This window comes from Dipodomys merriami, unplaced genomic scaffold (genome assembly GCF_024711535.1).
Source record: "Dipodomys merriami isolate MVZ:Mamm:240054 unplaced genomic scaffold, mDipMer1.0.p SCAF_83, whole genome shotgun sequence".
Classification (NCBI taxonomy): Eukaryota; Metazoa; Chordata; class Mammalia; order Rodentia; family Heteromyidae; genus Dipodomys; species Dipodomys merriami.
In genome coordinates, this window is record NW_027206435.1 from 2,832,815 (window position 1) to 2,843,442 (window position 10,628).

A 10,628-nucleotide genomic window follows, 5' to 3' on the forward strand; every position below is an offset into this window, starting at 1 on the left:
AGTTTAGGGTGAGGTTGAGGATTAGGGTTAGGAAGAGCTTGAGGGTAAGTGTTAGGGTGAGGGCTAGGTTTAGGGTTAGGTTTTGGGTGAGTGTAGGGGTTATGGTGAGGGTGAGGGTGAAGATTAGGTTTAGGATTAGGGTTAGGGTTAGGGTGAGGGTTATGGATAGGGTTAGGGTTAGGGTGAGGTTTAGGGTTAGGTTTAGCTTTAGTTTTAGGGTGAGGGTGAGGGTGAGGGTTAGGGTTTGTATTAGGGTTAGGGTTATGGTTCGGCTGAGGGTTAGGCTGAGGGGTAGGGTTAGGGGGAGGGGGAGGGGGAGGGGGAGGGTTAGGGTGAGGGTGATGGTGAGGGTGAGGGTGAGGGTGAGAGTTAGGTTTAGGGTTATGGTTATGATAAGTTTTAGGTTTAGGGTTAGGGTGAGGGCTAGGGTGAGGGTGATGTCTAGTGTTAAGTTTTGGATTAGGGTGAGGTTTAGGGTTAGGTTGAGTTTTAGGGTGAAGGTTAGGTTTAGTGTGAGGGTTACAGTTAAGGTTAGGGTTAGGGTGAGGGTAAGAGCTAGGGTGAGGGTGAGGGTGAGAGTGAAGGTTAGGGTGACGGTGAGGTTGAGGGTGAGTTTGAGGTTTAGGGTTAGGGTTAGGGTTAGGGTGAGATTTAGTGTTAGGGTTAGGTTAAAGTTAGGGTTAGGGTGACATGTACGGTTAAGTTTAGGGTGAGGGTTAGGGTTAGTGTGAGGATTAGGGTTAGGGTTAGGGTTAAGTTTAGGGTGAGGGTTAGGGTTAGGGTTAGGGTTAGGATGAGTGTTAGGCTGAGGTTAGGGTTAGGGTTTGGGGGAGGATAAGGGTTAGGGTGAGGGTGAGGGTAAGGTGAGGGTAAGGGTTAGGCTGAGGATGAGGGTTAGGATTAGGATTAGGGTTAGGGTTAGGGTGAAGGTTAGGGTTAGGGATAGGTTTAGGGTGAGGGTTTTGGTTAGATTTAGGTTTAGAGTTAGGGTTAGGGTGAGGGTGAGGTTTTGGTTTTGGGTTAGGGAAAGGGTTTGGGTTCGGCTGAGGCTTAGGTTGAGTTTGAGGGTGAGCATTAGGGTTAGGTTTAGGGTTAGGATAAGGTTGAGGGCTAGTGTTAGCATTAGGGTTAGGGTTAGGGTGAGGTGAGGGTGAGGATTAGGATTAGGACTAGGATTAGGGTTAGGGTTAGGGTTAGGCTTAGGCTGAGCGTGGGGGTGAGGTTGTGTGTGAGGGTTATAGTTAGGGTTAGTTTTAGGGTGAGGGTTAGGGTGAGCGTGAGAATTAGCTTGAAGGTTAGGGTGAGGGTGATGGTTTCAGTTAGGAAAGTTTTAGGATTACGTGTAGTGTGAGGATTAGGGTGATGGTGAGGTCTAAGATGAGGGTTATGTTTATGGTGAGGTTTAGGGTTAGGATTAGGATGAGGTTTAGGGTTAGGGTGTGTTTAGGTTGTGGGTGAGGGTGAGGGTTAGGGTGAGGGTTAGGGTGTAGGTGAGGGTTAGGTTTAGGTTGAGGGTTAGGGTGACCGTGAGGGTTAGGATGAAGCTGAGGGTTAGGGTTACTTTTAGGGTGAGTGTTAGGGTGAGGGTTAGTGTGAGGATAAGGGTTAGGTTTAGGGTTATGTAGAGGGTAAGGGTTAGGGTGAGGTTTAGGGTGAGTTTGAGGGTTAGGGTTAGTGTTAGAGTAAGGGTGAGTTTTAAGGTGAGTGTTAGGGTTAGGGTGAGGGTGAGGTTTAGGGTTAGGGTGAGGGTTGCGGTTAGGGTGAGGGTCAGGGTTAGTGTTAGAGTTAGGGTGATTCTGAGGGTTAGGGTTAAGATTAGGGTTAGTGTTAATGTTAGGCTGAGGGTTAGGGTGAGGCTTAGGTTTAGGTTTAGGGTTAGGGTTATTTGAGTCTTTGGGTTATGTTTAGGAAGAGGGTTTGGCTGAGGGTTGGGGTTATGTTTAGGGTTCTGGTGAGTGTAAGGCTTAGGGTGAGGGTTAGGGTGAGGGTGAGGGTGAGGATTAGGGTTTGGTTGAGTGTTAGGGTGAGCATTAGGGTGAGGGTTAGGTTTAGGTTGAGGGTTAGGGTGAGGGTTAGAGTGAGGATTAGTGTTAGTGTTAGTGTTAGGGTTAGAGTGAGTTTTAGGGTGAGGGTAACGGTTAGAGTGATGGTTAGGTTGAGGGTGAGGGTGAGGGTGAGGGTGAGGGTGATGGTGAGGGTTAGGGTCAAGGTGAGGGTTAGGTTAGGTTTTGGGAGAGGGTTAGTGATGGGTGAAGGTGAGGGGTAGGGTGAGGGGTAGGTTTAGGGTTAGGGTAAGTGTTAGGGTTAATGTGAGGGTAAGGTTAGGGTTAGAGTTAGTGTGAGCAAAAGGGGTAGGGTGAGGTTTAGGGTGTGGGTTAAGGTGAGGTTTACTTTTAGTATGAGAGTGAGGGTTAGAGTTAGGTTTAGGGTGAGGGTTAGGGTTAGGGTGAGGTTTAGGGTAGGGTTAGGGTGAGGGTGAGGGTACTAGTGAGGGTGAGTTTTAGAGTGGCCATGATGGTCATGGCTAGGGTGAGGGTTAAGGTGACCATGAGGGTTAGGGTGAGGGTGAGGGTTAGGATTACTGTGAGGATTAGGGTTAAGATTATGGTGAGGATTAGTTTTAAGTTTAGAGTTAGGGTTATGGTGAGGGTAAGGGTTAGGATGAGGTTTTGGGTAATGGTGAGGTTTAGGGATAGCTTTAGATTTAGGGAGAGGGTTAGTGTGAGGGTTAGGATTCGGCTTAGGCTTAGGGTGACTGTGAGGGTTACAGTTAGGATTAGGGGTAGGGTTAGGCTGAGGCTAAGGTTTAGGTTGAGGGTTAGGGTGAGGGTGAGGGTTATGGTTAGGTTTAGGGTTAGGGTGAGGATTAGGTTTAGGGTGAAGTTGAGGGTGAGGGTTAGGTTTAGGATTAGGCTTAGGTGTAGGGTTAGGCTTAGGGTGAGTGTGAGGGTGAAGGTTAGGGTGAGGTTTAGGGGTAGGGTGAGGGTTAGGGTTAGGGGGATGTTTAGGGTGAGGATGGGTGTTAGGGTGAGGGTGATGGTGATGGTGAGGGTGAGGGTGTAGGTTAGGGGTCGTGTTAGCGTGAGGGTAGGGTGATGGTGATGGTTAGGGTGAAGGTGAGGGTTAGGGTGAGGGTTAGGGTGAGGGTTAGGGTTAGGGTTAGGCTGACGGGTAGTGTGAAGGGTAATGTTAGGGTTAGGGTGAGGTTTACGGTTAATGTGAGGTTAGGGTTAGGGTTAGGGTTAGTGTGAGGATAAGGGTTAGGTTGAGGGTTAGGGTGAGATTGAGGGTTAGGGTTAGCGTTAGGGTTAGGGTTAGGGTTAGGGTGAGGGTTAAGGTGAGGGTTAGAGTTAGTATGAGGATGAGGGTTAGATTTAGGTTTAGGGTGAGGGTTAGGTTTTTTGAGGTTTAGGGTAAGGTTATGGTGACGGTGAGGGTTCAGGTGAGGGTGAGTTTTAGGGTGTGCGTGACGGTGATGGTTAAGGTGAAGGTGAGGGTTTGGGTTGTGGTGAGGATTAGCTTTAGGGTTACTGTTAGGTTTATGGTGAGGGTAAGGGTTAGAATGAGGTTGAGGGTGAGAGTGAGGTTTAGGGACAGCGTTAGAGTTTGTGTGAGGGTTAGGGTGAGAGTTAGGATTCAGGTTACACTTAGGGTGAGGGTGAGGGTTAGAGTTAAGGTTAGGTTTAGCGTTAGGGTGAGGGTAAGCTTTAGGGGGAGAGTTAGGGTGAAGGTGAGGTTTAGGTTTAGTTTGAGAGTTAGGGTGGATGTTAGGGTGAGAGTTAGGTTTAGGTTTAGTGTTAGGGTGAGGGTTAGGGAGAGGTTTAGTGTTAGTCTTAGGGTTAGGGTTAGGGTTAGGGTGACGTTTAGGGTGAGGATAAGGTTTCGAGTGAGGGTTCGGGTGAGGGTTAGGGATAGCATTAGGGTTAGGGTTAGGGTGAGGATTACGTTTAGGGTTAGGGATAGGTTAGGGGTTAGTGTGAAAGTCAGTTTTAGGATTAGGTTTAGAGTTATGGTGAGTGTGAGTGTGAGTGTGAGGGTTAGGGTTACGATTAGGGTTAGGGTTAGGGTTAGGCTGAAGGTGAGGTTGAGGGTGAGGGTGAGGTTTAGGATTAGGTTGAGGGTTAGGTTTAGGGTTAGGTTTAGGGTTAGGCTGAGGGTGAGGATTAGGATGTAGGTGAGGGTTAGGTTGAAGGTGAGGGTTAGGGTTATTGTTAGGGTGAGTGTTAGGTTCAATGTTAGGATGAGGGGTAGGGTGAGGGGTAGGGTTAGGGTTAGGGTGAGGGTTAGCTTTGATGTGCGGGTTAGGGTTCCTGTGAGGATAAGGGTTAGGGTAAGGCTTAGGGTGAGAGTGAGGGTTAGGGTTAGCATTAGCATTAGAGTGAGGGTTAGGGTGAGGGTTTAGGTGAGGGTTAAGGTTAGTATGTGGGTGAGGGTTAGAGTTAGAATTAGGGTGAGGTTTAGGGTTAGGATGAGGTTTAGGATAAGGTTAGGTTGAGTGTGAGGATTTGGGTGAGGGTGAGTTTTACGGTGTGGGTGATGCTTAGTGTTAGGGTGAGGGTTAAGGTGACGGTGAGGGTTACGGTGAGTGTGAGGGTTAGGGTTGCAGCGAGGATTAGGGTTAGGGTTAGGGTTACTGTTATGGTGAGAATAAGGGTTAGGAATAGCTTTAGGATGAGGGTGAGGTTTAGGGATAGCGTTAGAGTTAGGTTGAGGGTTAGGGTGAGGGTTAGGGTTAAGGTTAGGCTTAGGGTAAGGATGAGGGTTAGAGTTAGAGTTATGGTTAGTGTTATGGTGTGGGTAAGGTTTAGGGTGAGGGTTAGGTTTAGGGTGAGGTTTATGGTTAAATTGAGGGTTAGGGTGAGCGTTAGGGTGAGGGTATAGGTTAGGATGTGGTTTAGGGTGAGGGTTAGGTTTTGGGATATTGTTAGGGTTAGGGTGAGGTAGAGCTCAGGTTAGGCTTAGGGTGAGGGTGAGGGATAGAGTTAGTTTTAGGGTTAGTGTTAGGGTGTGGGTAAGTTTAAGGGTGAGGGTTAGGGTTAGGGTGAGTGTTAGGGTTAAGTTGAGGTTTAGGGTGATCTTTAGGGTGAGGGTTAGGTTTAGGGTTAGGGTTAGGGTGAGGATTAGGGTGAGGTTTAGAGTTAGGTATAGGGTTGGGGTGCGGGTGAGGGTTAGGGATACCTTTAGGTTAGGGTTAGGTTTAGGGTGAGTGTTAGGTTTATGGTAAGGGTGAGGGTTAGTGTTAGGTTTCAGGTTAGGGATAGGGCTGGAGTTAAGGTGAGGGTCAGGGTTAGGGTTAGGGTTAGAGTTAGAATGAGGGTGAGTGTGAGGGTTAGGGCTAGGATTAGGGTTAGGTTTAGGGTTAGGGTGAGGGTGAGGGTGACGTTTGGGGTTAGGGAGAAGGTTAGGTTTAGGGTTAGGGTTACGGTTAGGTTGAGGGTTAGGGTAAGGGTTAGGTTGAGGGTTAGGGTTAGGGTTAGGAAGAGGGTTTGGCTGAGGGTTAGGTTAGGGTTAGGGTGAGGGTTGGGGTGAAGGTGAGGGTTATGGTGAGGGTGAGGGTTACTATTACTGTGAGGATTAGGGTTAGGGTTATGGTGAGGGTAAGTGTTAGGATGAGGTTTAGGGAGAGGTTGAGGTTTAGGGATAGCCTGAGAGTTAGGGTGAGAATTAGTGTGAGGGTTAGGATTCGGGTTAGGCTTAGGGCGACTGTGAGGGTTACAGTTAGTTTTAGGGTTAGGGTTAGGCTGAGGGTAATGTTTAGGGTGAGGGTTAGAGTGAGCGTGAGTGTTAGGGTTAGGTTGAGGGTTAAGGTGAGGATTAGGTTTAGGGTTAGGTTGAGGTTGAGGGTTAGGTTTAGGATTAGGCTGAGGTGTAGGTTTAGGCTTAGGGTGAGGCTGAGCGTGAGGGTTAGGGTGAGGGTTGGGGTGAGGTTGAGGGTTTCGTTAGGGTTAGGGTTAGGGTGAGGGTTAGGGTTAGGTTGAGGGTTAGAGTGACTGTGAGTGTAAGGGTTCGCGTGAGGGCTAGGGTTAGGGTTAGTGTTAGGGTGAGGTATAGGTTTAGGTTGAGGATGAGGGTGAGGTTTAGGTTTTGGACTAGGCTTAGGTTTAGGGTTAGGCTTAGGGTGAGGGTGAGGGTGAGGGTCAGAGTTAGGTTTAGGTTGAGGGTTAGGGTTATGTGTAGGGTTAGGGTGACTGTGAGGTTTAGGGTTAGGGTGAGGGTTATGGTGAGGGTGAGGGTGAGGGTGAGAATTAGATTTAGGTTTAGGGTTATGGTTAGTTTTAGGTTTAGGGTTAGGGTGAGGGCTAAGGTGAGGCTGAGGTCTAGGGTTAAGTTTAGCATTAGGGTGAGGGTGAGTGTTAGGGTGAGGTGTAGATTTAGCGTTATTGTTACGGTGAGGGTTAAGTTTAGTGTGAGGGTTAGGGTTACGGTTAGGTTTAGGGTGAGGGTAAGAGTTAGGGTGAGGGTTAGGTTGAGAATGAGGGCTAGGGTTAGTCTGAGTGTTAGGGTGAGGTTTATGGTGAGGGTTAGGTTTAGGGTTAGGGTTAGTGTTACGGTTAGGGTGAGGTGAGGATTATGGTTAATGTTAGGGTGAGGGTTAGGGTTAAGGTGATGTTTAGGTTGAGGGTGACGGTTAGGGTGAGTGTTCAGGTTCTGGTTAGGGTGAGGGTTAGTGTGTAGGTGAGGGTTAGGTTCAGAGTGAGGCTTAGGGTGACGGTGAGTGTTTCGGTGAGTTTGAGGTTTAGGGTTAGGTTTAGGGTTAGGGTGAGGGTTAGGGTTAGGCTTAGGATGAGGGTGAGGCTGAGGGTTAGGTTTAGGGTTCGGGGGAGGGTAAGGGTAAGGGTAAGTGTAATGTGAGGGTTAATCTTAGGCTTAGGTTTAGGGTGAGGATTAGGTTGAGGGTTAGTGTTAGGGTGTGGGTTAGGGTTAGGGTTAGGGTTAGGTTAAAGTTAGAGTTAGGGTGAAATGTTCATTTAGGTTTAGGGTGAGGGTTAGTGTTAGTGTGAGAATTAGGGTTAAGGTTAGGGCTAAAGTTAGGGTGAAGTTGAGGGATAGAGTTAAGGTGAGGGTTAGGTTTAGGGCGAGGTTTAGGGTGAGGTTGGGGGTTAATGTTAGCATTAGGGTTAGGGTGAGGGGAAGGGTTAGGGTGAGGGTTAGGGTTAGGGTTAGCTATAGGGTGAGGATTAGGGTTAGGGTTAGGTTTAGGGTGAGGTTTAGGCTGAGGGGTAATGTTAGGGTGAAGCTTAGGCTGAGGGTTATGGTGAAGGTTAGGGTGAGGTTGAGGGTGAAGGTAAGGTTTAGAGTGAGCGTTAGGGTGAGGTTTAGGTTTATGGTTAGCATTAGATTTATGGTGAGGGTTAGGGTTAGGATTAGGGTTAGGGTGGGGTTGAGGGTAAGTGTTAGCATTAGGGTTAGGTTTAGGTTTAGGGTTAGGGTGAGGGTGAGGGTGAGATTTAGGGTTAGGTTTAGGATTAGGTTTAGTGTTACTGTTAGGCTGAAGGTGGGGGTGTGGTTGAGGGTGAGGGTTAGGGTTAGGGTTAGTTTTACAGTGAGGGCTAGAGTGAGGGTGAGAGTTAGGGTGAGGGTTAGGGTGAGGGTGAAGTTATCGGTTAGGAGAGGATTTGGGTTAGGTTTAGGGTGAAGATTAGGGTGAGGGTGACCTTTAAGGTGAGGGTTAGGGTTATGTGAGGATTAAGGTTAGGGTTAGGGTGAGGGATAGGTTTAAGGTGATGTTTAGGGTGAGGGTGAGTCTTAGGGTGAGGGTTAGTAAGAGGGTTAGGGTTAGGGTTAGGGTGAGGGATAGGGTGAGACTGAGGGTTAGGGTAAGCGTTAGGGTTAGGGTGAGGTTTAGGGTGAGGGTTAAGGTGAGGGCTATGGTTAGTATGAGGGTGAGGTTTAGAGTTAGGTTTAGGGTGAGGGTTAGGGTTAGGATGAGGTTTATGGTAGGGTTAGGGTGAGGGTGAGGGTTCAAGTTAGGGTGAGTTTTAGGGTGTGGGTGGCAGTTAGAGTTAGAGTGAGGGTTAAGGTGACGATGAGGTTCAGGGTGAGGGTGAGGTTTACGGATACGGTTAGAGTTAGGGTGAGGGTTATGTTTCAGGTAAGGCTTAGTGTTAGCATGAGGGCAAGGTATAGGGTGAGGGTGAGGATTAGGGTTATGGTTAGTGTTAGGGTGGGGGTGAGGGTGAGGTTTAGGGTGAGGGTGATGGTGAGGTTGAGGGTGAGGGTGAAGGTTAGGGATAGGGTTAGGTTTAGGATGAGGGTTAGGCTGAGGGTAAGGCTTTGGGTTACGGTGAGGGTAAGGGTTAGGGTGAGGGTGAGGGTTATGTTTAGGATTAAGGTTAGGGTTAGGGTGAGGATTAGGCATAGGGTCAGGTTTAGGGTTAGGGTGAGAGTTTTGGATAAGGTTAGGATTAGAATTAGGGTGAGGGTGAGGGTTAGGTTTTGAATAAGGGTTAGTTTTAGGGTTACGCTGAGGTTTAGGTTGAGGCTGAGGGTGAGGGTTAGGGTGATGGTGAGGGATAGGGTTAGGGTTAGGGTTAAGGTTAGGGTGAGGATTAGGGTTAGGGTTAGGCTTAGGATGAGGTGTAGGCTGACGGCTAGGGTTAGGGTTCGGTGGAGGTTAAGGTTTTGGGTGAGGGTTAGGGAGAAGGGGAGGATTAGGGTTAGGTTTAGGATTAGGGTTAGGGTTAGGGTGAGGGTTAAGTTTAGGCTTAGGGTGAGGTTGAGGGTGAGGGTATGGGTTAGGGTTAGGGTGAGTGTTAGGGTTAGGGTGAGGGTTAGTGTGAGGTTTAGTTCTAGGGTGAGGGTGAGGGTGATGGTTAGGTTTAGGATTAGGCTTAGGTGTTGGGTTAGGCTTAGGGTGAGGGTGAGGGTGAGGGTCAGAGTTAGGTTTAGGGTGAGGGTTAGGTTTATGTTTAGTGTTAGTGTGAGGGTGAGTTTGAATGTTAGGGTGAGGGTGATGGTGAGGGTGAGAGTAAGGGTTAGGTTTAGGGTGAGGGTTAGGGTTATGGTTAGGGTTAGGGTGAGAGTGAGGTTGAGGTTTATGGTGAGGGTGATGGTGATGTTGAAGGTGAAGGTGAGGGTTAGGTTTAGGCTTAAGATTAATGTGAGGTTTAGGGATAAGTTTAGGATGAGTGTTAGGCTGAGGGTTAGGGTTAGGGTTAGAGTGAGGGTTAGGGTTAGGGTGAGGGTTAGGGTAATGCGATGGTAAGGGTTAGGGTGAAGTTGAGGGTTAGGATTAGGATTAGGGTTATGGTTAGGGTGAGGGTTAGGGAGAGGGTTAGGGTTAGGCTGAGGGTTTTGGTTAGAGTTAGGTTTAGATTTAGGGTGAGGGTGTGGGTGAGGTTTAGGGTTTGGATTAGGGTTAGGGTTAGAGTTCGGCTGAGGCTGAGGTTGAGTGTGAGGGTTAGGGTTAGGGTTAGGTTTAGGGTTAGGTTGAGGTTGTGGGCTAGTGTTAGCATTAGGGATAGGGTTAGGGTTAGTGTTAGTGTGAGGGTTAGGGTGACAGTGAGGGTTAGGGTGAAGTTGAGGTTTAGGTTTACTTTCAGTGTGAGTGTTAGGGTAAGGCTTAGTGTGAGGATTAGGGTTAGGTTTAGGGTTACGGAGAGGGTAAGGGTTAGGGAGAGGTTTAGAGTGAGGGTGAGGGTTAGGGTTACCGTTAGAGTAAGGGTTAGGTTTAAGGTGAGTGTTAGGTTTAGGTTGAGGATGAGGGTTAGGGTTAGGGTGAGTGTTGGTGTTAGGGTGAGGGTCAGGTTCAGTTTTAGAGTTAGAGTTAGGGTGATGGTGAGGGTTAGGTTTAAGATTAGGGTTAGGGTTAATGTGAGGCTGAAGGTTAGGGTGAGGGTTAGGTTCAGGGTGAGGGTTAGGTTTTGGGTTAGGGCTAGGTTTAGTTTGAGTGTTAGGGTTAGGGTTAGGAAGAGAGTATGGCTGAGGGTTGTGGTTATGGTTAGGGTTATGGTGAGGTTAAGGTTTAGGGTGAGGGTGAAGGTGAGAATTAGGGTTAGTTGAAGGGTAGGGTGGGCATTAGGGTGAGGAATAGGTTTTGGTTGAGGGTTAGAGTCAGGTTTAGTGTTAGTATTAGGGTTAGGGTTAGGGTGAAGTTTAGGGTGAGTGTAAGGGTTACAGTGATGGTTAGGTTGAGGGTGAGGTTGAGGGTGATGGTGAGGGTTAGGATCAAGGTGAAGGTTAGGGTTAGGGTTACGCTGAGGGTTAGGGTTAGGGTTAGTGTGAGGATAAGGGTTAAGTTGAGGTTTAGGGTGAGAGTGAGGGATAGGGTTAGCGTTAGGTTTAGGGTGAGGGTTAGGGTGAGGATTAAGGTGAGGTTTAGTTTTAGGATGAGGGGGAGGGTTAGAGTTAGGTTTAGGGTGAGGTTCAGATTAGCGTGAGGTTTAGGGTAGGGTTAGGGTGAGGGTGAGGGTGAGGGTTTGGGTGAGTTTTAGGGTGGGCGTGATGGATAGGGTTGGGTGAGGTATGGAGTGAAGGTGAGGGTTATGGTGAGGGTGAGGGTTAGGATTACTGTGAGGATTAGGGTTAGGGTTAGGGTTAGGGTTATGGTGAGTGTAAGTGTTAGGATGAGGTTCAGGGAGAGGGTGAGGTTTAGTGATAGCCTTAGAGTTAGCCTGAGAGTTAGTGTG